Source organism: Eschscholzia californica, unplaced genomic scaffold, assembly GCF_041429995.1.
Source record: "Eschscholzia californica isolate CP2 unplaced genomic scaffold, dmEscCali1.0.p SCAF_1, whole genome shotgun sequence".
Lineage (NCBI taxonomy): Eukaryota > Viridiplantae > Streptophyta > Magnoliopsida > Ranunculales > Papaveraceae > Eschscholzia > Eschscholzia californica.
Window position 1 is genome coordinate 3,721,279 of NW_028238198.1, and position 23,517 is coordinate 3,744,795.

Below are 23,517 nucleotides of genomic sequence, written 5' to 3' on the forward strand. Positions count from 1 at the left end.
GGCCGGAATTTTTATTCCGGCCGGTCACCTTTAACATAAAAAAAAAAAAATTTGTTCTCTCTTCTCTTCTTCTTCCACTCTCTCTCTACCTCCACACATTTATTATGATACATTTGTGTATTTGTACGAGGAAAAAATAAATATTTAAAAAAAGTAGACTTTTACCTACTTTATGTTAAGTTTGATCCTTAAACCTAATATATATACTTTTTAACTTTGAACTAATCGCTCACGAACCCCGTTGAAAAGTTTTTGCCGCAAAATAAAAGAAGGGTCATCTCGTTAATTTTTCTAACTGAGGGATTTTGACGGAAGCTAGTCTTATACTTTAGGGGCCAATTGAAGAATAGAGGAGTCCGGAAACAGGCCAACCACTTCCACTTTCTGAATTTTTCTACAAAGACTACACAAACGGACAAATAGGAATTAAGTCTCCTCCTTGAATTAAGCCTATACCAGATATTTAAAGGAAAGTTTGGTCCTCCACCAAATTGACCAAAAGTCTACCTCATTGAGTTTTGAATTCGAAACATTAACTTTTCAGAGGCAGAGCTCTTTACAAAATGTTTACATGCAAAAATTGAGAAAGTTATTCAAATTAGGTTAAGTTGGTATGTATTAAGACAACCCATATTATGCTATTATAGGTCCCTTTTCTCTGCGTTTTTAGGTTATGCAAGTTTTACTATATCTGAATATAGTAATTTTCTTCTACACAAATTGTAGCAGAATTGAGTTCTTCCTGTTTTACACAAATGATAGTCTGTTTCGTAGAATATACAATATTTAAAATCAATATCTACTCCCTCTCTAGAATTTCAAATTGGGAGCGTGTGGACCAAATTGTGAAACTATCATAATACAACAAAATATCAATAAAGTTGACTACTTGACTTAGACATTTAATAGAAATTAGTCAAATTACACCATTATGAAATATTAAAATGCAATACAAATATACCAAGTATGTTAGACCATTAGGATCACACATAATAGTTTTCATAAGCTGAAAGAACTCTAGCTTAAATTAGACTTGGGAATTCAATCGACTCTCCTATTTCTATGGAGTTGTTCAAAATTTTCGAAACCAAAAGTCGAATAGAGGAACTTATATTTGCTATCTCATTTCTTACCGCTCTAGTACTTGTCCAACTTCCTTTCCAAGAGGTAAACGGAAACCCAATTCCTACCCTAATATTCATTGATCATCAACCTTCTATTTTCCATTTTTTTGTTTTAGCTATCAACTTTGCCTTCACCGTATCTGTTCTTACCATCACTCTTCGCCAAGACTATCCCAAGTTTGCTAAATTTGGCAGACGGATTGCCGTTGGCTTCTCGGTGTCCGCACTTGTTATATTGAGTTGGGCCTTGATACCTACTTCCTTTAGTTTTGATACTTCATTTTTTTCTTCTGTTGCTCTCATGTAAGAGGTTTGTATCTGCTAGATAATCTGTTTGTACTATTATTTTTCTTTTCATTAGTATCTATCTGTTATAACTAAAAGTCGCGGAAGCTATCGAACCTATCCTAGAAATTGATCCGATTATGAAGATTAATCGAAAAGCTAAGTCAAAATCAAATATGCGAACAGAATTTAACGAGGTTCGGCTTTAAAGCCTACGTCCTCGGGCGAACAAGAAATCTTTATTGAAGGATAGATGAAGACGACTAACACAACCCGCAAGTTCGTCCCAAGATGGTACCGTATAGTAATAACCTTCTATACTAAATCTTCGACGACCGAGAAATTTAACACCGCTCAAAAACTATGAAAAATTTCTCTCACTCTTGCTCTCTCTCTTTAGCTCTCTCTAAAGAAGAGTTGTTGTTGCTTGTGTTGGTGTGTTGATTACAAAGCACTCAACCCCTATTTATATATATTATAAGCCAAAAAATTGGAAACTGCCTATTGTGCCAAAAAATTGGAAACCATCCCAATTTGGAAACTGCCTATTGCTGCCTCTTAAACCTCCTCTTCAATTTTTAGAAACTGCCTCTTACAATTCTCCACCTCGTACACAATTTGATATACTTCAAATTTTGGACGAACACCAGGATACTCCTTGTAAGATATATCTTCCTTTTGTAACTTCATCCGACTGCACCATATGACCATGGTTGCCTACGTACCCTTTTACACGATCAAGCCTACCGTAGTTCTACCAACCCTTCACATAAAGATTACCTTGTCGCCATTACGCCCTTTCGGGCAACTTAACACGAGCCGATTTGCAGCAATTCCAGACAATGCTGAAACTTGCTACACGTCACCACTTTAGTCAACATGTCCGCGGGATTCTCATCTGTGTGTACCTTCATGAGAGAAACATCACCTTCCTCTATGACATCTCGTACAAAGTGATACCTGACATCGATATGCTTAGTACGAGCATGATGAATCTGATTCTTCGCCAAGTGGTCGCACTTTGACTATCACACCATACATCTACGCACTCCTGCTTAATCCCTAGGTCATCCAGAAGACCCCACAACCACAATGCTTCCTTCACACCCTCGGCCATAGCCATATACTCGGCCTCCGTAGTAGATAACGCAACTGTAGATTGTAACATCGATCGCCAACTAACTGGAGCACCATGTACCCTAAATACATAACCAGTAGTAGATCGTCTTCTATCTAGATCGCCAGCATAATCCGAGTCAACATAACCGCTTACCTGACATGTGTCTCCACCAAAGCACAAACCCGTATCAACAGTACCCTTCAAGTACCTCAAGACCCACTTCACAGCTTCCCAATGTGTCTTCCCCGGGTTTGCCATAAACCTACTAACCACACTGACCGCCTGTGAAATATCCGGACGAGTACACACCATAGCATACATCAAACTGCCAACTGCACTAGCATACGGTACACGATCCATATGATCCTTCTCCACCGTAGTAGTGGGAGATTGTTTTCCCGAGAGCCTGAAGTGTGGTGCCAAAGGTGTTGACACCGCCTTCGCATTCTGCATCCCGAATCGAGAAACTACTCGTTCGATGTAACCTTTCTGATTCAAGTACAGTTTCTTACTTGACCGCTCTCTTTTAATCTCCATTCCCAGTATCTTCTTTGCAGCGCCCATGTCTTTCATCTCAAACTCTTGACTGAGTTGAGATTTCAACTTATTTATCTCCACCATGCTTCGAGAAGCAATAAGCATGTCATCCACATACAAAAGGAGATAAATAAAGTCACCTTCGCGAAGCTTCTTGATGTATACACAACAATCATAGTCACTTCTGCGAAAACCATGCTTTAGCATGAAAAAATCAAATCGTTTGTACCATTGGCGAGGGGATTGTTTCAATCCGTAAAGAGACTTCCTCAAACGACATACTTGATTTTCTTTACCCTCAACCTTGTATCCCTCAGGTTGAGCCATATAAATTTCTTCTTCCAAATCTCCGTGCAAGAAGGCGGTTTTAACATCGAGTTGTTCCAGCTCAAGATCACTGTGAGCAACAATACTCAATAGCACCCGAATAGAAGTATGTTTCACGACCGGTGAGAAAATCTCATTGTAGTCGACCCCTTCTTTCTGTGCATAACCCTTGGCCACTAGTCTTGCCTTATACCTTGTACCCTTGATTTCGGAAGAATCCTCTTTCTTCTTGTACACCCATTTACAACCAATAACAGACTTACCTTCGGGCAATGGGACAACCTCCCATGTCTTGTTCTTGTGAAGAGACTCCATCTCTTCTTGCATAGCAACCAACCAACTCTCTCTTTCCGCCGCGGTAATAGCTTGTTTGAAGGTGACCGGCTCGTCGTCTTCCACCGAGAGTGCATACTCAACCACATTTGCCTGCCCGTAATGCCTAAGAGGTTTGTCTGACCCTAACCTCTGTACCGGCTTATATAACCGTTTCGGCCTAGTGTGTACCGAAACATCCTGCTGTTGTTGTTGTAAAACTTGTGTACCTTCCCCTTGAACCTCCTCATGATCGGGTTCATCAATTTCCTCATCCTGAGTATTATCCTGATGCTCCACCTGATCATGATTCCTAGAAACCCGTTGGTCTTCGGCTTCTACTTCCACTACTTGAGCTTTAGTAGACCCAACATCACCACAACTAGGCACCGTAGCTTTCGCCATAGCTACCATAGATGACTCATCAAACACCACATCTCTGCTGATTACAAACTTCTTGTCTTCCGTACACCATAGCCGATAACCCTTGACTCCTGTAGCATATCCTAAGAAAATTGCCTTCTTTGCTCTATTGTCAAGTTTGTTACCTTTAACATGGTAATAGGTCGTACAACCGAAAACCTTAAGTCTCCCGTAATCTGCATGTTCACCTGACCACACCTCGTAAGGTATGTCGCCATCTAAAGAAGAATGTGGAGACCTGTTCACAATATAACAAGCTGTAGCAACAGATTCTGCCCACCATTCTACGCCTAATTCCGAATTGGAGCGCATACATCTAGCCTTCTCAAGTAGTGTACGGTTCAATCTCTCTGCGACTCCATTCTGCTGAGGTGTGTTTACTACTGTCCAGTGCCTCACAATGCCTTCCTGATTACAGAACTCCTTGAATGCCCCATCCGTGTACTCGGTCCCATTATCCGACCTTAACGTCTTCAGCTTTCGACCAGTTTTGTTCTCAACCATTGCTTTCCACACCAGGAATGTGTTGAATACCTCATTCTTATGCTTCAGAAAATAAAGCCAGACAAATCTCGAATGATCATCAACGAATGTAACAAAATACCTGGAACCACCCTTGGAAGGTAACTTTGCCGGTCCCCAGACATCGGTGTGTACGTAGTCTAACACCTCTTTGCTCCTGTGCTTGCTTGTAGAGAACGTCACCCTGTGTGCCTTCCCGAACACACAATGCTCACAAAACTCCATGCAAGGCTTCTTCATGTCCTTCAACAAGCCTTTCCCGCACATCAAAGATAGACCCTTTTCTGACATATGCCCAAGGCGCATATGCCAAAGCCTCGTACTAGCCGTTGGATCCCTTCCACTGATTCCTACTGCTACATCTCCCGTAATTGTTGTCCCCAAAAGTTTGTATAAATTACCGTAACGAGTACCTCTCATTACCACCAAAGAACCCTTAACGACTTTTATGGAGCCATTCTCTATAATTATCTTACAGCCGTTCCGCTCCAACACACCAAGGGAAATTAGATTTTTCCGCAAATCGGGTATGTGTCTTACGTCCGTCAATGTTCTCACCACTCCATCGTGCATCTTGATCCGTATTGTTCCGAGTCCCACAGTTTTACATATACTATCATCACCCAGTATAACTGTACCACCATCTATACTCCTATAGGTAGTAAACCACTCCCTATTTGGGCACATATGGTGTGACGCCCCTGAATCAAGCATCCACTTATCGAAGATCTTCTCAGACACCTCTGTCACCGAGAAACATTCGTCCGCCTCTTCTGACACATATCCCGCCTCTTGCATCTCTTGTTTCTCCTTGTAGCCTTCGTTCTTTTGCTTCAACTTTCTCTTTGGACAAGCCGCTTTAAAGTGGCCAAGCTCACCACAACTAAAGCACGTTTTCTTGAAAGAGCCTCTAGATTTGGATCTAGATTTCCCGCCCTTTCCCTTTCCCCTTTCATTACTCCTCCCCCTCGTTACAAACAACCCTTGTGCTTGTTCTTTGTCTACTCCACCCGACGCCATACTGCTAGTAGCAACCTTACGAAGGTCATCCGCTAATAGCGAATTTCTCGTCTCTTCCATGCTTAGACTATCACCAACAAGCATCAAAGTTTGAACAAGGTTCTCATAGGATTTAGGCAATGAAAGTAACAATATGAGGGCTTGGTCCTCATCCTCAACCTTAACATCAATATCCTTCAAATCTGAGATAATCCTGTCAAACCTATTCACATATTCCTGAATAGAAGAACCCTCTTCCATTCTACATGTGAATAATTTGGATTTTAAGTAGACCCGATTCGTTAAAGTTTTCGTCATGAAACTGCTTTCTAGCTTTAACCACACACCCGCCGCCGTTGTTTCTCCGTCTACTAGGAACGCCACGTCCCTCTCAAGACACAACACAATGGTAGCCCGTGCTTCGAGATCTAACTCCTCCCAATCCTCATCTGACATATCTCCTGGTTTCTTTCCCGTCAACGTCTTGTGTAATTTCTGTGAGATTAACAGATTCTTCATCTGCATCCGCCAATAAGAAAAATCGTTTTTCCCATTGAACTTCTCTATCTCATATTTCCCTGATTTGACCGTACCACTTCTTGATCCCATCTTCTCTTCGTTCAATCTCAACAAGGCTCTGGTACCAATTGTTATAACTAAAAGTCGCGGAAGCTATCGAACCTATCCTAGAAATTGATCCGATTATGAAGATTAATCGAAAAGCTAAGTCAAAATCAAATATGCGAACAAAATTTAACGAGGTTCGGCTTTAAAGCCTACGTCCTCGGGCGAACAAGAAATCTTTATTGAAGGATAGATGAAGACGACTAACACAACCCGCAAGTTCGTCCCAAGATGGTACCGTATAGTAATAACCTTCTATACTAAATCTTCGACGACCGAGAAATTTAACACCGCTCAAAAACTATGAAAAATTTCTCTCACTCTTGCTCTCTCTCTTTAGCTCTCTCTAAAGAAGAGTTGTTGTTGCTTGTGTTGGTGTGTTGATTACAAAGCACTCAACCCCTATTTATATATATTATAAGCCAAAAAATTGGAAACTGCCTATTGTGCCAAAAAATTGGAAACCATCCCAATTTGGAAACTGCCTATTGCTGCCTCTTAAACCTCCTCTTCAATTTTTAGAAACTGCCTCTTACACTATCTCATTGGAATATTACCCTTATTCTTTTGTACTCTCTTACTTACATTCCTTTCCTTCTAAATTACAATGATTATAGAGGGACTCCTTGGTAATACTCCCAAGCGTACTCCCCCTCACAGGACAAGGTCATTTTGATCTTTTTACAATTTTTATCTGAAAAGCCAAAATTACCTTGTCCCGTGAGGGGGAGTACACTATGGAATATGCCTAAGGGAGTCCCCAATTCATTTTCTTTTTAAACTATCCAAAATGGAGTAAGGAGAAGAAGAAAGAGAGAAACATAGTAGCTCATCTGCATATATTGAAGGTGCCCAGAATTTAGTCAATAGAAAGTCAACTCATGGGAAGTTCTAAGGAGGCTCCCCATTATTGCTAAACGCGCCTTTTTACACATGAACCCTCACGAAATCATCATAAGGGGAGCATATAGCAGTAATGGTGGCCGACTATAGATCTTCCTGAATTCATCTGATGGGTACTTTAGGTGTTTTGTGAACGCGAGCCTCCAGACAGATCGGCTTGTTAGTTAACGAAGGTTATATCTGTTTTTTTCGATGGTATTATCTTTTATCTTCATTTTTCTTTCCAAGATGAAGAATTCTTGAAAACATTGGTTTGATGGGCTGAGCAAAAAAAAACACGACTTCGAAAGAACAAAACGAAACCTAATAATTATTGTCTATTAAATAAGGGGTAAAACATGTTCGTTTCTGGACTCAAAATTAGATTGTCCTCTAAGCCCATTGGGGGCAAATCTGATTGACAAAAGTATATATATTCCTTTCTTGACTCAGTATGTTTGTGACAAATTATCCTATTAGGCGTAACAAAAGGTATATTTTGTCACAAATAGGACTTTCTAGCCACGATAAATAATTGTTCTTGTTATTGTTTGTAGTTGGCTCATCTTCCTCCTTTCCTCCCTAAATCTTATTGACCAAAGCTTGTATACCTCCAACCAGATTATATTTCTTAAAGCACCCACACCATTCGACAAAGGTTAGGACAGTATGCTTCTGACAAATAGCTTTCATAGGCGTAACAAAAGGTAAACTTCTGTCACAAGTAACCCTTTTTGGCCGTGATAAATTTGGAATTTCTACATTTTTTGTACTTTTCTTCTCGTCCTCTTCTTCCCTCTTACATAAATAATACCTCTCCCTCTGTAACTTGGTGAGCCTTAGCTGTCATTGATATTGTTCTTGCTTTGACACCTAGGCCCTAACCCAACACGTACAAAGTTCTTCTTTTTAAGAAGGCGCCAGGAGCCCATTAAAATATCTCGACACTTACTAATCTTAAGAAAACACCTATAAGCTATTTTTCTGGCTCCCTAGCGGTGTGAAAGTCATTCTTGATTAATTTTTTTGGAAAATCTAATGCCCCAAGTCTTAACTGTTACCGACATTGTCCCGCTTTAGACACCATACCCAAGCCCAATAACACATTAATGTTTCTTTTCTTTTGGAAAGGCTTCATGTACGCGTCTAAAGGCATCAAAATTGGCGAAGACACAATTCACCCTACCCATTGAGTACGCACCAACATCAGCGACTTGCGACATACTCTCATACTGTAGTGAGTTTGCAAAGCTTTAGACAAAAGCAACACCCCGTACATGTTGGGCTTGGGTATTGGTGTCTAATAGGAACAATATCAATAATTGCTAAGACTTAGAAAGTCATAGATGGTATTAGAGCCGAGAACGGTTCCTCGCCGAGGGTGTGGGGTTGTCATAGTCCAGCATTGCGTGGGAGAGAGTTCTAGAGCTTGGACTATAGGTGTACGTAAAATTTAATTAGTAAGCATCGAGACATTAATATTTTGGTGGGATCGCAGACCGTTCGCCTATTAGGCTTTTGTCTGAATGTCTAAAGTGAAGACACTATACCTATTGGGCTTTTGTCTGAATTTCTAAATTAAAGACGCCATACCTATTGGGGTTGTCGTAATCCAATATTAGTAACTGCTAAGACATGAGGCGCCACACTATCTATCTCCTCTGCCCAGCTTATCCTAATGTAGCAAAAGTCTCATCTCTCCCCAAAGGGATCTTAATCTACTACTATAGATTGAAGCATTCAAATAATTTAGATCAAGTAACCAAAAAATGGGCATCTATATATGCACAAAACAAAGTGTATATATATGAGAGAAAACATATATGGATATCAAAGAAATGCATGAGATCAAAGTCATGTATGAGTAGATTAAAAGTTTGGGGCTGCCTTGCATATGTTAGGAAACCAGATCCTAAGAGACCAAAATTAGTTGTTAGAGCCTACAAGTGTGCTTTTATAGGTTATTCGCATAATAGTGTGACATATCGATTCTTAAATCTAGACACTTTTGAAATTATAGAATCTGTAGACGTAGAATTCTTTGAGCATTTGACGAGGTCTAGTGCTAATGATAACAGTATAGTAGATCCTATAAATTTGTCTAATTCTGAATCTGTAATTAGTGGGAATAATATGGATGAAAATCCAAAATCTCGTGAACCTCCTGAATTAGAACCAAGGAGAGGTAAGAGGGCAAGAACTGAACGTTCATTTGGTCCTGACTTCATCACTTATCTCATAGAAGGTGATAGAAGTGAAGTAACAGACGTTACAAAGTTTGTTTTGAATATTGATAATGATCCGATTAGCTTTTCTGAAGCTATGAATTCCAGAGATTCTAGTTTCTGGAAAGAAGCTATAAATGATGAAATGAATTCTATCTTATCAAACCAAACTTGGGTATTGTCTGATATAATCGAGCTTTGAAGTTTCGTGTACAACATCATATATTTTTCTGGTTTTCCATTTCAAATTATTAGCAATATATTCCAACATCAAGAAACCTGATAATATATGGAATTTTCATTCCAAACTAGAAGAAAACTATTGGGAGCTAGTTAGCAAGGCAGTAGGCACAGACAAACACTAAACAAATGATTCAAGAACTAAATATGTTATAGTGATTCAGACATGTTGTCCTCTACCAACTTTAATTCTACTCCATCTTGGTGATTAAAACTCGGAATTTGGGTGATAAATACACCCTTCAGAAACAAACTAGGTAATGATTTGGCCCTTACTCGGTGTAGTAGGTTTTAGGGTTCACTCTGTGGAAGGATGTAGTCTTAAACTCTAAATCAATAACTAAAGTACGTACGTATAAGATTAATTTAGAATATGCTGCATAAGAAAACTCATTTCTAAATCTGAGTCAGATAGATAGATATTGTCTATGCTCAAGTTGAGCAAGAGCTACAAATAAAACAGACAACAACAACAACAACAAGATAACTTAGTCGTCATACAAACCATCTAGCACATGAAAACATCAAACTCAAATAGCTCTATAACAAGCATTAAAGATCTCATGTTTGTGAAGTCATGAAAAACCAGTAGTGTGCAAGACTACTGAGAAAGTTCAAAACCAAAGTCGACTGCTCCTATCCATCCGAAGTCCACGAAATTAATCTGAAAAGTTGACATAAAATAATGAGCAAAAGCAATAGCATCAACTCTAATTGTAAGCAACACACTCGGCACTTATGGTTGATGGGTTCTTTTATCTTCCAATTCTATTTCAAAGGATCAAGTTCAATGGGTGTGGCAAAAAAAGGTGAACTTTCGAGGACGAACAAAAGATCTGGTCATATATAACATGCCATATATGTAAGATATTTATGTCAAATTGATCATAATGTATGCTATATTGAAACTTGGCGTACGACAACATGCTTTATTACTATCGTACGCATTAACTAAACCGCACTGAACTATTGTCCAATTCATGCAAAAAGTTACGCGTTTTACGCAAGGAAAACAAATCACTTGTTTCATGACATAGTTATCACAAAACTCCTAGAATTTAGTGATGAATATGTACAGGAGATTACTCAAAAGTTTTGCATTCCATAACATAAGCTTATGAAGCATATTTAACCACTCAATAAATAAGACAACAAGTAATGTACGAAAATGATTCTCATGCTGATTAAACTGAATATATATAGATCAAAATAGCCCCATATAGTCTTATATATTGTGCTTGCTCCAAGAAAAAAAAATCGAAAACTTATTTGTCTTGTAATTTTTTTTTATCAACAAATAAAAAAAGAAGACGAGGGCTAAATGATTATTATGCTTTCTCGTAAGAACACACTAATTAAACAAGATTAATTAAGGAATTCAAGTATTTATTTACATTCCTATTTTGTTAAAATAGTTAATGCTTAATTGGTCTGATCATTAGCTGCAAACTCATTCATTTCTGAAAATGATTAGTAATTAATAGTTAACATGATCTATATTGGGATAATTTATTTTGTAATCTTGGTGATGACTCTTTGTCATCATTTTTCCATGAAATCACTACTCTATTATTCACAAAAAAGGATGAAAGAGAACCCTAATTATTTAACAACAAAAAACAACAGATAGCTTACCATGCATCACCATCACCACCAGGTCCACCGCCACCTCCAGGTCCACCACCACCACCGCCACCTCCAGGTCCACCACCACCACCACCACCACCAGGTCCACGGGTAATAAGCCATATGAAGACTGCTACGATCAGGAGGAAACAGACACACGGAATGAAGACAAGAAGATAATTGGATCCTAGCAGTAACCCAATGATACGGAAAAATATAAAGAAGATTGAAGAATTTCCGATCTGTATTATAGTGGCGATCATAACAGGCAAGGTAGTAGCATTCAAAGTTAACCCTAGGCTGATAACTCCTCCTCCAAAGGTAAGTGAAGGTAAAAAGTCCTGAACAAAGTCAGGAAAATAACCAATGATGGAAAGAACCAGAAACCCAGTAGTAGAAAGAAGAGTTAACCTAATCGTTGCTAACCCTAATTGAAATTCTCTTGAAAGTGAGGGAGAAGGTATGAAGGGTATGAATCTGGTGTTGAGGCCAGGGAGGAAATTAGCAGAAAGATTGTAACCGAGGAGGCCACCACGATGATGATGATGATGATGATGATGGGAGTCACTGCCGGAGTCGGAAGATGGGCGAATATCATTTTGAAGCCCTAAAACGATAGAATATAGAGTAGTAGAATAAATATCATGAATCCAGTTTGAGATACGACCAGACAAAAGATAATCTAGAAATGAATACAAAGAGAGAAACCAGCTGATGAAGAAACCTAAGGAGCTGCTGATTGGCGAACGGTACTGTGATGAAGTGTTGTTGTTGATCGGTTGGGGATTTGTTATTGCGTCTACTGGAAATCTATTTAGATTCTCGCCGCCGTTTCCCATATCTTATTTGTTACAGATATGCTTACTCCTAGATCTTCTCAAACACTAATGTCTGAAGTTTCTCTCTCTATCTTTATAAGTACAACAGGGTGCTTCTTCTAGTAGTGAGTAGTAGTGACCCATCTTTTTTACACATGAGTGCCAAGAGAGAGATGGGGCGCCTTTAGAGGAATCCGTATGTATTGTTGACCTAGAATATTTCAACCCTATTTCTTTTTTTTTGAAATAAGCTTTCAATAATATAGAATAAGGTTTCTTACAAAGGATGTACCCGACTAGGACCAAACAGGAAAAGAAACCAAATGCTAGAGTTATCTGAAAGGACAGAAGAAACTAACTTCCGTCAAAAAGGCTAAATTGCCAACTGAGCCAGTTTATGTGCCTCAACGTTAAAATAACGGGGGCAAAACTGTATTTTCACACGAGCTTGAGAAACCCTAGTATTTAGGGTCCTTATCTCACCCAACATTCTCCACGGGATTTCGAGCGAGTTGTCTGAAAGGAGATCAACCATGATCTTCGAATCACCTTCAATGATATATGATCCCTCACCCAGCTCTTCCATTAAATCCAACCCCAGACTGAAGCTCATCATCTCACTGTGGAGAGCTGAAGTCGCCGGAAATCTAAGTGATTTTGTTCCTAAGACCCGACCGTCACTATCCCTCGCAATAGCTCCTGCCGCCGCCGATGGAAGTTTGTAGGCTCCGTCTACATTGATTTTAACTACCGATCGAGGAGGAGGCATCCAAAGATCGTCCTGCATGTGAACTAAATCCATTGATGAAGGGAGATTGGAAGGGTTAGTATTTACCTCTTGTTTGATCGTCCACCAGCATCGCATTAGATCAGGAGATTTCGAGCTGAAGGTCAATTCATTGCGAACTTTCCACCATCCCCAAAGCAGATGAGTATATAGCAACCAATCTATAGATCTACTTCCTTCATTACTTAAAATCTTATTCAAGTTAAAGATCGGATCTTCCGAAAGAGCTAGTAGTATATTATTGTTAGTAATCATGATTAGTTCTTTGAATTTGGGGCAAGATCCGAAAAGGTGCCTGATATTTTCCATTTCATTCAAGTTACAAAGCTTACAAATAGGAATAACAGTAGGATTATACTTACCAATGTTATCTAAAGTTGCAATCCCATTATGTATAAGCTTCCATATAAACTGTTGGATCCTAGGGTTCATGGTCGAGTTTTTCCAGAGTTTAGACCAAGGAAAATCGTGAATACCATTCGAAAGATTTGGTCTAGGCCTAAGCTGTTGATAGCATGATTTACTAGTGAATCGACCATGGTCTGTGGGGGTCCAAATTAGTTTATCTTGATTAGATAAATGATCAATATAGACAGATGCTATGGCTTCAATTGAGTTTTGCTCAAAATATGTATGCAGAATATTATAGTCCCAATCAGTATTGTCTGTGTTTCTAAGATGTCTAACCTTATATATATTGCTTGGGAGGTTCTGAATAGTACTAGGGATTTTATTAGGCATAGTTAATAGCCATGGGTCCGAAACAATATTAACTGTGTTACCATCACCTATAGACCAAATAATATGGTCCCACATAAAATCTCTAGTATGAAGAATTGCTTTCCAAAAGGAAGTAGAATGGTTAGGAATATCCACAGTCCAAAAGTTACCTGACTTTATGTATTTAGACTGAAGTAGTTGTACCCACTTTTGAGTTGGGTCCGAGAGGATTCTCCATGTCATCTTTGCTAGCAGGGAATCATTTACTTCTTCAAGAGAACGAATCCCTAAACCACCATTCTTCTTAGGAGAACAAATAGTCTGCCAGTTGATAAAATGAAGCTTCTTTTCTGAAGTTGAGTGGCCCCACCAGAAGCATCTCTCTACTTGTTCAAGTCTCTGAATTATAGTTTTTGGTACTTTTTGGTAGCTGAATGAGTATGTACCATATGCTCCCAGAATTGATTTTATTAAAACTGTCTTGCCTGGTTGAGATATTAGTTTTGACTTCCAATTTGATAGAGTATTCTTGAACTTATCCGTTAACCAGGAGTAACTATCTATTCTGTTCCCAGGTTTCAGGAGAAAGGAACCCAAATACTTTGCCTGATTAGTCATGATAGGAGCTTGAAGGGAGCTAATAAACTGAGATCGAACTATTTGAGGAACCCTTTTGCCAAAGTAAATGGAAGATTTGTTAAAATTAACTCGCTGACCAGAAAAGTTGGAGTAGGTGTCAAGGATCTCCATAATGATGTGAAGCTGTGTGGTATTAGCCCTCCCAAAAAGGATTAGATCATCCGCAAATAGTAGGTGAGATATAGAGGGGCTATTCTTATTAATCTTGTAACCACTGTATAAACTGTTAGCTTCATAATAAGAAATGAGAAGGGAGAGTGACTGAGATACTAGGAGGAACAGGTAGGGTGACAAAGGACAACCCTGCCTGATTCCCCTAGAAGCAACTATACTCCCATGAAGTGAGCCATTAATCTGAATGGAAAACTGAGGAGTAGAAATGCACGACAAAATGAGACGAAGAAAGTTACCTGAAAGACCAACAGCCCGAAGGACTTGGTGCAAGAAGTCCCAATTGACCCTGTCATAGGCCTTGGCCATATCAATCTTGAGTGAGAACCCACCATTTCGAGCCTTAGAATTATGCATTGAGTGAATGATTTCCTGGGACATTACAATATTGTCCATAATTTGTCTAGATGGGACAAAGGCATTCTGTGTCCACATGATGCATTGGTCCAAAAAGGGGCTGATCCTGTTCGCCACTATTTTCGTGATGAATTTATATATTGAGTTGCATAGTGAGATCGGCCTGAAATCCGTGGCCATACTCGGTTGTCTGATTTTGGGAATGAGTGCAATAGTGGTAGTGTTTATAGCCGGATCTATCTGTCCCGAAGAAAATACATCCTGAATATACGAAACAAGGTCCGGTCCTATAACGTCCCAACAATGTTGATAAAAGTGAACCGGTAAACCATCTGGACCAGGACTCTTGATGGATCCCATTTTCATTACTACTTCCTTAATTTCCTCATAATCAGGCACCCTTGAGATGTAGCCCATTTCAGTGTCCGGGATCACATGATATGCATTTAAAATCTCAATTGGAGCTTGGGTCACTGACTCTGCTTGAAACAAATTCTGAAAAAAAGAAATCAATTCATTAGTTATTTCTTGCTCATTAATTGAAACATTACCATTAGATAATTTTAGCTGGGTGATTCTATTTTTTACTCGACGGTTTGACATCGATCTATGAAACGCTTTTGTATTCCTATCACCATTGTGGGTCCAATGTTGTTTAGACCTTTGTTCTAGTTTTGTCCGATGGACATCCTCCAAAAAAAGTAGTTGTTCTTGAAGCTCACTTTCTATAGCCAGGGAGTCGTCTGTAGGAGGAAAGGACTGTATGTCAAGTAAACGCTTCCGAATTATGTTCAGTCTATTAGAGAGAACTCCAAAAGCCTTTTTACTCCAATTAGTAAGACCACTCTTAACTAGGCAGACTCTTTCATGAAAAGGGCCAGTTGTTTCCTCCCAATTATGCTTCAAAGTATCCAAAAACTGATCATGCTTAGTCCAAAAGGTTTCATATCTAGAAATAGTATTCAGAATTTTACCTTCGACATGAAATTTAAGTAATATGGGGGCATGGTCGCTATTGTATCTAGGGAGGTGAAAGAGGCCTGAGAACGGATGGTCTAAAAGCCAGGAATGGGAACAAAGGGTCCTGTCTAAACGCTCTCGCGTTAAATGAAAAGAAGATCTACCATTGGTCCAGGTGAACGCCGGGCCATTAAACCCAATATCTATAAGGCCCGATTGAGTCACAAAGTCCTTGAAAGTCTGAGTAAAAGGAGTATTCGAACTCCCACCCCATTTTTCCGAGGGATAAATGATATTATTAAGGTCTCCAATACAGCATACAGGATTATGATTATTAATAATTAGGGGCAATAGATCGTCCCAAAAGGTACGACGATCAGTCACTCTAGGAGGACCGTAGATACATAGTAGATCCCATGTAGGGGAGTTTTGAAAATTAGAGATAGTAATATGAATAAGATTATTAGAGGTAAAATTAACATTTCAACCCTATTTCTTGTTCTTATTCTTTCTTTCTCTCTCCTAAAGTACCTTCGTCCTATTTTTATCACTTTTTCAACTCTACTTTATATACCTATCTTGCTATTTCTTTTTCTTTTTTTGTTGAAACCTATCTTGCTATTTCTTAAAAGGAAATGTTGAAGTGGCTAATCCTTGCTGGACGGATTGTTTAGTGACGGAAGAAATCTATCCAATAAAAATTTGCCACATCAGCGTTCGTTCGGTGATGTAATATTTTTTGGATGAAATATCACACCTCATGGGAGAATTATCAAAAGAGAGAGAATTAAAGGTGAGAGAGAGAGAGAGAGAGGGGGGGGGGGGGGGGGCAGAAGTGTTGAAAATGTGTGAAGAATATGAGTCAGTATAAAAGAGAAAAGAGATCCAGGAGGTAAGGTGGGGTAAAGGGCTAGGTTCCACGAAATTAAGGTGGGGTAAGGGGCTAGGTTCCACGAAATTATGTTAACAATGACAACGTAAGTACTCACAACGTGACATGTGTCCGCCATCCGAGGAAATTGTATAAAATCATATCTTATATGCTAAGTAAGGTTTAGCATCATTTGTTCATGAAGTGATTTGTGAATGACATCGTCAAAATGAATTAACAACGTCATTGAATACCTCACACAATATTCTAGAGATTACTATATGTCTATCATTTTTTAGTGCAGCGGTTGAACATCTCTTTGCTTGAGCCCACGAGATCATGAGATCAAGTCTCGGTGTAGGCTCGCTTCTAATCTAAGTAGGCTCGAGAAGGGTAGGCTCGCTGCTTTGTTCATAGTCAAATTATATTTTTCTATAATGAAAATGCAAGTGATGGGGTTTGAATCTAAGACTCTTATGTCTCAACACAGGGTAGTCTCTGCTGAGCCCTATTGAGCTAACTCATCTACAGGGTAGTCTCTGGGCAACTAACTCATCTACAGGGTAGTCTCTGGGCAACTAACTCATCTACAGGGTAGTCTCTGCTGAGCCCTATTGAGCTATCGGCCCATAAGAGGTTATTTCCCTTGGGCGCCTCAAGACATCCTGCTTTCTACTATTTCTTTTTTTGTTGAAATAGATAAGAAAACGAGAGAAGCTGAGAAGAGAATGCTCATGTTCACTCCCACAAGGACCCTATGACAACAAAGGATGGGAAACCCTAGCTGGTCCCTTTCTCAGGTGAAAAGTGCTATTGGCCTAAAAAATGGGGCTGACCACAGACAAAGTGTTGATGTGGCTGGTTTCTATTGACCGAGCCACATGGAGAGATAAACAATCAAACTAATGGGAGTCCCATATCAATATTTGGCTTGCGATGATGATTGCTTCTATTTTTGGGGCCAAATGACATTTCCCTTATGAAGTCGAGCGTGTGATGTCAGGTGACGATTACCTCGTCAAATTTTTAGGTTTCGAATTCGCCTATAAATCATACCCTACGTTGCATATTAATATTGCCATACAATATTCAAACATCAAGCATTAAAATGTTTGGTTAAGCTATAAGTCGAGATAATCATTTTCGTAAAGAGTTTGACTTAATAGATCCTTGTGTCATCATACATAATTGTGTGCACAAAATGTTGGTTTAATACGTGACATGCTGATGCGTCTTCACTAAAAGACAAAAGAATTCAAAATTTTACTACACGATCTACTCTTTTAACTGATAGTGTCATCAGGTCACAAATTAAGTCAAGATCTTTTATATACTTAGTATTTCTCAAAAAATAATGTTAGGTCGACAAGTAAATTCTCGGAGAATTTCTCTTTGAGCTTTTAATTAAACAGGTTAAAATTATTTTGAAAATAATTGAAAAAGCAACAAACATTTCATAATTATTATTTAGGTCGAAATATATAAAAACAAAAGACCATTTTGTGTAACTAATTTCTCAATTTTTTCTTTAAACTTTAATTGGATATAACATTGTCATCAAATGTCAAATTTTGATAAACTTCTATATTTAAAAATGAATTTTCATTAGCTTAATAACAAGATCCACGTTCAAAATTATTATTTTTTTTCTAGAAATAACTAGGTTTTTTTTTTAGTTTTTTCTGCAAACTGGGTTTGCAAAACGTAAATTCCAAACTGCGATTGCAAAACATATATTGCAATCTTGATTAGCAAGTTTTGCAGAATGTAATCTCGAGTTGTAGATCTTGTAACTCGATTTGCAAATTTTGCAAATTAACTTTGTAGATTTTGCAAATCTGCAAATTAAAATTGTGCAGTCATGCGAGTAGTCAAAGCGAATAAAATCGAAACGCTTAAATAAGTGTTTGAGGCGATCCAAACTAGGATGTCCTAATCGTTTGTGCCAAAGGTCAAGCGACTTATGGAGAGTAAGTGCTGAAGATTTATGGCGTAAAATATAGAGGTCGCCAACCTCATCAGCCTGTCCAATCAGGTGAGTTGTCAAAACCTCTGTAAAGACACATAGGGACGGTGAGAAAGTCGCAAGACAGTTTAAAGATTTACATAATTGTCTTACAGAAATCAAATTAAATTTGAAGTTAGGGATGTGATAAACATTTTTGATATGTAAGGAGTCGGGAAAAACTACTTTATCGATATGTTTAACAAGAAAGGTACTCCCATCAGGAATTTGAACGTAAAGTGATGGAGGAGCAAGTTCGTACGAACTAAAACATTGTAAAGAGAAACAGACGTGGTTCGAAGCACCACTATCGATAATCCATGAAGTAGGATGAATAGAGAGAATAGTTCCCGAAAAAAGTGTCGTAGCTGTAGAGCTAGGGTCATCAGTATCTGTGGCAGGAAAGAGAATCGTTCTCAATGAAGGAGAAGGAGCAGAAAATAGGAGTCGAAAAAATTTAGTTGAAAGACTAGAGAGAATAAGTTTTAAAAATCTTGTAAGTAAAACACAACGTACGACAATGGTCGTAGGATCATTTCTGAAAAGATAATCATGGTTGGGAAAACCAGAAAAGTCAAAAATGAAGAAAAGTAGGAAGAACAAAAGAGATTTAGTTACGTTTGACCTGAAATGCATTGTCGAAAACATATGTAATGAGAAAGTACTGAAAGGATTTGGAAGAAGGGACAACTCAAATAATGTTGTCGTTATAGTCGACAAGAAAGTCATTGTCAAAAAAATGTCAGTGAAGAATTGAAGAAACGACAACAAAAATAATGTTGTTGTGTTTAAAGTTGGCAAGAAAATCATTGTCGGATATTGAATGAATAAAAGAGTCTAAAAAAAATGAGGCTAATAAACACTACGACGGTTCTGTACAAGACAAAAACGTGACAAAGTGTCTCAAAAAAAATATCAGTGAAGGATAAACTCTTAAGGACACCAGAGAGATTTGGAACAAGGATCCCGACCCTTCACGGTGATTCGAAACCATTTTTTTTAATCATTGTTAGATAATATTTATATTGTTTCCTAGTTCAGTTAAGGGAAACTAGGAAACCCTAAACCTTCTCTATAAATAAGAGAGGATTCTAGGAGTTAAATCATTCGATTACTATTCGATTATTGTAACGAATCACCACAGTTGCGGTTAATAAAGTATGTAGCCATTCAGGCTTTATCCGAGGATGTAGATCGTGAATATCCGACCGAACCTCGTTAAATGTGTGTCGTCTAATTTATGTTCATCTATCTCCGATTATTATATAATCGTAAATTTAACATGGTATCAGAGCAGGTAGTTCAATCCTGATTCAAGCTTCCGCAATTTTCCAATATTTTTTTTAAATGTTGTGATTATATAATCGATCAATCTCTTGGTCGACTTTTTTCAACACCAAGTTTGTGTCTTGTGACTTCTTTTTTTTCAAGCTTCATTGAGCAACCGAAACCACCTGAGTTGACACAAGAAGAATGCATTTTCTCTGTCCAAATAGAGCACCACAAGAAACAACACTAGCAAAGAAGTACTCCCTCCCATGGTCACACTATTATTAGCAAAATAAGAAGAAAGGCCCGTATATCCAATCCAGCCGAGCCATTTTCCTTTTCGGTGGAGAACTAGAATTTGTTGCTACATTAAGTGATCATCTTCTTTGTTCATATCATAATTGGGATATCAATCTTCAAGTCATGTTCAAGACCCATCATCAAGTGAGTTTTTTTCAGCCTACTGAAGTCGTTGATTACGTAGGTTGTTCCGTCTAATCAAGGCGATTCAAGTCACAATTTTGGATGTGATATCACTATTTTTTTTCAAGTTGGACACTTCACATCTTCCGTGCTCCAACTTGCGGGAGGGTATTGAGATACGTGTGTAAACACGTGATATAAGAGGCGGATCGAGATGAGAAGATCCGACGATCAAGACTATTGCAAGATATTTGAAGATGTGTGAAGATCTAGAATATTCAGTTTCATATATTATAATATTTCTTGTAATAAATCTAATATTATTGTTAGATAATATTTATATTGTTTCCTAGTTCAGTTAAGGGAAACTAGGAAACCCTAAACCTTCTCTATAAATAAGAGAGGATTCTAGGAGTTAAATCATTCGATTACTATTCGATTATTGTAACGAATCACCACAGTTGTGGTTAATAAAGTATGTAGCCATTCAGGCTTTATCCGAGGATGTAGGTCGTGAATATCCGACCGAACCTCGTTAAATATGTGTCGTCTAATTTATGTTCATCTATCTCCGATTATTATATAATCGTAAATTTAACATCCTGAATTTTTTTTCATCATCATCAAATTAGTTAGGATTTCACATCTGGTTGCACATAAACATCATCTAAGAGGATATGATAGGACTCGATCAAGTTCACTTGTTGTGAAATTCATCTTTGTTGAGCAAGACAAGGAATAGATAGACTGGGTTTGATTCTCTTATAAACACAACTATACACATTGAAGCATCAATAAAAAGACCAAAAGAGAGATAAATTGAAGAAGGCGATGAAAAAATCGGTTGGTGATGGTGGTGGAACTTGATTTCAAGCAATAGCTGACTTAAATATGTTGAAATATATTTCTATATGTTAAGATATCTCATATAATAATATTAGGAAATATCAAATATTAGTAACTAGTAAGAATTAGGAACTTGTAAATATATTAGCATAAAACTATTAGAAACTAGTATGATATTAGGAACTAGTAAAATTAGAAATTAGTAGTGTTGTAACTCTATAAATAGAGTCTTATATTTCTTTTGTAAACCATCAAGGAATAAAACAAGTTCTTTAATCAATTTCAACTTGGTATCAGAGCCAAAGGTCTTAAATTTGTTTTGTGAATATATATTGATTGAAAGAGAAAGAAGCTTCATCTTTATATTTTTTTTTCCAGTTTAGTTAAAGTGAAAGGCTACTGATGCTTCCGCAATAATGACTCGCAATAAGGCAAATTCAAATTTTTCTAAAGTTGTTGGTCAATCTGACAAAACTACTTATAAGTGTACTCACTGCAACAAAATTGGTCATACCAAAAATCATTGTTATGAACTGTTAGGCTATCCAGAATGGTGGGATTATAATCGAAAGAAAAACTCTAAGAAGACCCTGGATCCAATTGTTAAGCATGCTTCATCGACAGTAGCCACTACAGGTAATGTAGGCAAGACTTTAAATATGTCTACACATGTTTCGGATAGTACTTGGATAATTGATTCTGGTGCTACAGATCATATGACTTTTGATTCCAGACAGGTTTCAACCATTAACCAATTCACAAAACAAATTTAAGACCCTATTTGACTCTTATGATAATTCCACCAAGCAGTTCTGTCATTTAATGGCTTCCATAGGTGAGACTAAGCTTGTCAATGGATATCCAAATATTCGACAACCGATCCGCATCTGTATTCGAATTTAAAAAAATATCTGAAATTTCGGATATCCGATACGAATTCGGATATCTGCTTATCAGATATCGGATACGGATACACTAATATTCGATCCGATAAATATCCGTATCCTATAAGTAATATAAAAAAATAACAAAAATTTAAGTTTATTCATAATAATATATAAAATGTATGGTTGAAATTTATCATTTAAACCTAATGGTTAAAAATTTCAATTTAAAATTTTGTCAAAGTATCTGATAAGCTATCCGATATCCGTAAGTAGTATCAGATTCGGATAATCATTTATAATATCCGTTGGATAATTAACAGATATCGGATACGGATATGCTTATGTCCGATCCGATAAGCTATCGTTTACAGTCCTAGGTGAGACTAAGATGGATCATGTAGCATTCATGTTTTATTGATTTCTTGTACTTCTTTTGTTACTTTATAAATTTTATTTGGTCTTGATAAAATGATATCTATCTAATCTCTTCATTTTGTAGGTTTGATGTTGAGGCAGACTGGGATCTGCAAAGAATTATGGCACATGACCAGTCACAGTTCTAATTTTGTCCTTCATCCTTGAGAAAATCGTCAGAAGTGTACCAACAAAGAAATCAATAAAAAATCGGGTGGAGACGGTCTCGAATTCAAGTAACAAGCGACTTAAATAGTCGATGAGATTTAGAAATTGAGCTGAATCAGAGAAGAACCAAATTGGTTGGTGATGGTAGTGGTCGGACATGATTAATCGATGATGATAACAGGAAATAGATCGGTGAGTTTATAGAGAGATGAAGACGAGAGGAAATGATTTACTGAAGAAGAAGATAGTTGACTGAGTTTAAAGAGAGTGTTATAGAGTCGGTTAAGTTTAGAGAAAGAGAAGAACCGGAAAAAAAAAAGATAATTTAAGAAGGGGTAGTTTTGAACAAAAGATAAATATAAAATAACCTGATTACTAATTATTTATATTATTTTAAATTTTATGTATAATTACCAATAATATTTGGATAACTTTAGTAAATGGAACAATATACATGTTTTTTTATATGAATAAATTTTTTGACCCTAAGAGCAACTCCAGCCCCAGCCGGGCGGAGGCCATAAATTCGAATTTATGGCCTCCGCCCGGTGCTCCAAGCCCAGCGGGGCGGAGCGGAGGCGGAGCGGAGGCGGAGCGGAGGCGGAGCGGAGGCTAGAGCTCCTCCCTCAGTCGCCCCTAACATTAGGGGCGACTCAAGGGAGGCCCAAGTGACCGTTGGGGTCCCCAACGGTCACTTGGGGACAGATCTTGGCCGTTGGTTTATCCAACGGCCATATCTGCTTGTTTTTTTTTTGTAATAAAAATATCAAACAATTAAATATAAAATAAAAAATAACTTAAAAATCAAAACCACCGTGAATAATATCCAAAACACAAAACTAATAATCCGACGATCATAAACACATTACTAATAATCCAACGACCAAAAGTTATTCATTGTCATCGTTTGATCTCGTATTCCATAAGTGTTCAATG

The 23,517-nt window shown here is 37.8% G+C and overlaps 1 long non-coding RNA gene across 1 annotated transcript in view; it reads left to right on the plus strand.

The window, feature by feature from the left end:
* Nucleotides 1–919: 919 nt before the first annotated feature.
* The window catches only part of LOC147563345 (uncharacterized), a 58,534-nt gene continuing 35,936 nt past the window's right edge, over nt 920–23,517 (plus strand). Inside the window, exon 1 of the long non-coding RNA XR_015223847.1 lies at nt 920–1,116. This is a non-coding gene — a long non-coding RNA (uncharacterized LOC147563345). The remainder of the gene's footprint in view (nt 1,117–23,517) is intronic.